Raw genomic sequence first — 4,745 nt, 5'->3', positions numbered from 1 at the left:
AAGAGAATCTGAGCTTGGATGTCATTTTGTAGTAAAAGGTGAATTAAACTTGTAAGCATCAGCTGGTGTTCACTCTGATGATGTATCGATGGTTTGTATTCTGCCTTCTGTAGCACGATGCTGCTGGGAAGAAGCCTGATTATGTCAGAGTTGTGTTCAGTGGCTCCTGCTGGGTCCATTTCTGAAAAATAGGCTCCAAAGAGTTCAGGTGTTTAAAAGCTCAGAGTTGCTGTCAGCAGACGAGGTGGCCGAGTGGTTAAGGCGATGGACTGCTAATCCATTGTGCTCTGCAAGCATGGGTTCGAATCCCATCCTCGTCGTGAGCGACTCTGGTTTCTGCTCCAACATTATGGAATTACTGTGAGGCTTTTAACTGACACAGATACCAGTTGAGTCAACTTCCCTTTCACAACCTGACCAAAACAACTCTGACACCCAGTGCTCACATGTGTCAATCACCTCTGTAGAAGGTCCCGCCCCCACAGAGCTATAAATCCTCCCATCAGTGAAGAAAACTGAAGACACCTCTTGGATGAGAGCTGAAGCATCTTCAAGAAACCTGAAAAAGTTCACTTGGTACATTTAAATAATTCTACAATTTCTTTCAGCTTTCGTCCAAAGCCACGTGCATGTATCACATGTATATAATATATATGTGATACTCTTTCATCTACTCATGAACAAAAAAGGCAGTCTAATACCAGTAAATTTGTGCAGAAAAATGTCATTTGTGCTCCTTCTTTTATTTATTTGTTTATTTAGTATTTTTTAATGTATTTTCTTTCAATTCACATTTTGTCCATTAACTTCATAATCACTCTTCACAGTCGCCATCTCATCACATGACTAAAGTTTGGGTTCTGTATTGGTGGTAAAATATCCTTCCATGCCCCTCACTAGTTTGCACACAGAAAAGCATATTTTACTGGTTTCAAATCTCTTAGTGTGTTCTCTCTCTTAAACCAGCTGTGGCAGCTTTCATTGTGTGATTGATTTTAAAATATAAAGATAGAACAGAACCATTGGAAGAAGATGTCAGGACATTTGAAGGAATGTCAATCTCCTGTTGAAATGTTGCAGTGTGCAGCTGAGACTCTCTGGCAGTGGCACAAGGAGCCACAATGGCAGAACCTGGACCCTCCTGGAGGAGAACCACAGGTGAGGGCCTTCTTGGCTCCAGATTGATGGAAATCAAGTGTCTGAGGCTGTTAGCAGCCATGAAGTTGATCTGGTTGGGCACTGGTATTTTTTCTTGCTGCAGCTCAGGAGTGATTCAGGAGAAGAGTTTCAGAACAGCCAAGGTTGGGGACTGGAATTTTCAAATTTCCCCTGGAACCAGACAACCTTGGGAGGTAAAACCTCACATCATAGCCACTCAGATGCAGCAGCAGAAAGAAGCTGTCATCTACCCTGACAGTCAGAGCATCAAGTCAAGAAAACATCAACCATCTTGTAGTTCCAAACCTTCACCTGTCAGATTCAGCTACTTCTTATTGTGGGACTTTAAATTTGAACACAATGGAATTTGGACAAGGAGTTTTCCTTCAAGTCAGAACATCATCGTCCAGCCTCCAACCAGAGGTCCATCAGTTATCATGGGAGCCACATGTGGAGTCTGGATTCTTTTCTAGAATGTGACGGCAATGACAGTCCTGCCAAGTGACATCACTGACATGAATGGATGACTTCAGTCACATGACTGGATGACTTCAGTCACATGACTGGATGGCTTCAGTCACGTGACTGGATGACTTCAGTCACATGACTGGATGATTTGAAAATTTTGTTGTTGGCCTCTGGACCTTTTTTAAATCAGTAGTTGACCACAGGTAGCTTAGCCAACTGTTAACTAATTAACTTTTAGTCCAGACAAAGAATGTGGGTTGACAGTTATTCATACACAGTCTTTGGTTTCAGATGCAGCCTCAACTGAGACTCCTAGTTCAGAGGATGGGTTTGTTTGCTGTCAGGTTGCCACCTTTTAGAAATGAAAATCAGGGACGCCCACCACGGCTCCTGGGGGCCATGACCACCAGGGGCCTGACTCCCATGAGGTGGGTGCCCACAGCAGTGGTGTGTTTTATTTTGTAGGTGTTTTTAGTCAAGGGGTGATCAAGAAAGCAATTCCTCCTACTTAAAGCTTGAAATGCTTTATCACCAATAAACACATTCTTTATTGTTCAACACTGAACTGCACAATTAAGTTTTAAAATACAAACTCAATAAATGGAGAACTTTATGTGACTTAAGTTCATAACACATCAGCAGGTTTCCCTCCCTTCTTTTTCCAAGTCTCCTTCTTGTTCCTCCTTGCAGCTCTGGGGAACTCTTGGTCTCTCAAAGCCCTGTTGGAAAACTCTGAACAGGACTGCTCAAAGTTGAGAGTGATCACTCCTTTGAGCTCCATGGAGCTCCTGTTCCTGCAGTCACTCCATTTCTGCTTTTCATTTTGTGTTTGTATTAAAGTTCTATTGCTGAAAAAAAAGAGAATTTTTTGCCTTTTTGTTGAAGTAAATATATGAGGGTCGAAACTGACCCATAACACCATGGATGTTACAATAGTTAATAATATTAAAATGAATAATAAATCAAACCAATCCATGTCAGAGATGTGTTCTAACACCCCTCAGTAATGGTCAGGAAACACAACAACATTTTGTTTATTTCTATGATTTTCTGGAGGTTCATTTGATCATTTTTTTAACTGAAATCGAGGGTTTACTGACTAAAAAAAGGTCCAGAGGCCCACAACAAAATATTCCAATCAATATTTCCATGGATAAGGAAGCCTAACAAGGTAACCAAGAGATGGGAAACAACTTGGATGATAGAAAATTGTTTTTAGTTTATTTTACAGCTGGTTGAAGACGAGGGTCAAAACTGACCTGTTAACATCAGAGATGGGAACAGAAAGCTAACACAAGAGGAAGGTTCAAGCTATGAAAAAGGAGTTTGATAAAAATCTTGAACTGACAGTAGAAATATCCTTTTGTGTGTTTACCTTTGTTGACAGAAGTCACTTTAGCTTGGCAGTGAAAAGAATCACTGCTAGCTTGACAAATAAGTGGCACAAACTGGGTTCAAGCTGGACTTTGGACACTGGTATCTGCAACAACTCCCATCAGCTCCTAATCTAGCATCTCTGCTGTGGTCAAACTATTTTACAGAACATTTGACAGACCTGTGGAGCAGTGAGGACAGACATGAGTTGATGCACATGATCCACTGAAGCGCCATTTTACCCTGCCACTGAGGTCACCAACATGAGCTGGAGTTGGGACTCTTGAACTGAACCTGGGATCACAGCGACACCTACTGCTGCAAAATGGAACAGCAACATTGAACCCAAGTACAGGATTGGAGGGAGACTGATGGTCGCTGTTTGGGTTTTTGAAGAACAAGGAGGGCTTTGGTTCAAGCTGGATTCTCAGAGACTATTTCCCCAACCTCTACATTGGCATCTACACTGTCATCCAGTCATGTGACTGAAGTCATCCAGTCATGTGACTGAAGTCATCCAGTCATGTGACTGAAGTCATCCATTCATGTCAGTGATGTCACTTGGCAGGACTGTCATTGCCTTCACATTCTAGAAAAGAACCCAGACTCCACATTTACTCCTATCTATTATTGTGTCCCACCCTCCTGGTTCTTACTCTGAATTCTCAGAGTTTATATCCAGTTCAGTCCTCAAAACAGATGAAGTCATGAGTGTTGATAAATTTCCTTTTCTCCACTGATTATATGTCAAGGTTTGTGTGTGGGGGTGGAGCCTATCCAAGCAGCCTTCGGACAAGAGGCGGGGTTCATCCTGGACATGTCACCAGTCCATCACAGGGCCAACACATACAGGCAGACAACCATTCACACTCACAGCCACACCTACGGTCAATTTAGAGTATCAATCAGCCTCGTCCCCTCTTGATGTCTTTGGACTGTGGGAGGAAGCTGGAGTACCAGAGAGAACCCACACAGACACAGGGAGAACATGCAGACTCACACAGCTGGGGCTCGAATCTGGAACCTTCTTGCTGTGAGGCCACAGTGCTGACCACTGCACCATTGTGTCCCCTGAAAATGCCACCAGATCGTTTGGATTGTCTATAAAATCAAGTACACATGAACATGAAGAGGTTTTCACAGGGCTGGTGGTGCAATGGATAGCATGACTGACTACTGTCAGAAGATTCTAGGTTCAACTCCTGGCTCGCTCACTTAAAACTTTATACTGAGAAGCTTTCACACCTGAAGTGTGAACCACTGCTAAAAGTCCCTGAAATCCTCCAAGGTTTCCTCCTTGTCTGCTGTAAACATGAACACATGCATGGATCCTGCTACCTCTCACATGTTAAGCTGGCACTTGACAGTGACAGCAGGAGAACAAGAAATCCCAGTATGTCATCAACATTTCCTGGAAACTAAATGACAGAAGCCAGTGGCGGCTGGTGAAAAAAATTCTTGGTGGGGCTGGTGTGCCAAAAACATTTCCGTGCCTAGTCTAGTATAATCATTCAAAAAGAGCAGCCGGACAATTATTAAATGTTTTAAAATAGTATTTACTTTCCTTCTTAAAATCGACAGTTTCAAAGACAAAAAAAACAACAACAATTTACAACTACAGTCAATTTTATGAGATCAAATATTATACAATGATGTTAACTTTACAGAAGTTGATTTGAGCTTAATCTATACGATACAAATCAACAATGTGTGTGTCTCTCTCTCTCTGTCTCTCTCTTTGTTCA

The 4,745-nt window shown here is 42.2% G+C and overlaps 1 non-coding gene across 1 annotated transcript; it reads left to right on the top strand.

Moving 5' to 3' along the window:
* Positions 1–238: 238 nt before the first annotated feature.
* Positions 239–320, top strand: trnas-gcu (transfer RNA serine (anticodon GCU)). Its single transcript has one exon. It is a non-coding gene; the product is annotated as a tRNA-Ser (tRNA).
* Positions 321–4,745: the final 4,425 nt, after the last annotated feature.

Source organism: Aulostomus chinensis, chromosome 4 (assembly GCF_037954235.1).
Source record: "Aulostomus chinensis isolate RoL2024-O1b breed Wild chromosome 4, RoL_Achi_v1.0, whole genome shotgun sequence".
NCBI classification, from domain to species: Eukaryota; Metazoa; Chordata; class Actinopteri; order Syngnathiformes; family Aulostomidae; genus Aulostomus; species Aulostomus chinensis.
Note: the sequence above shows the minus strand (reverse complement) of the source record. Positions and strands in the feature narration are given on the sequence as shown.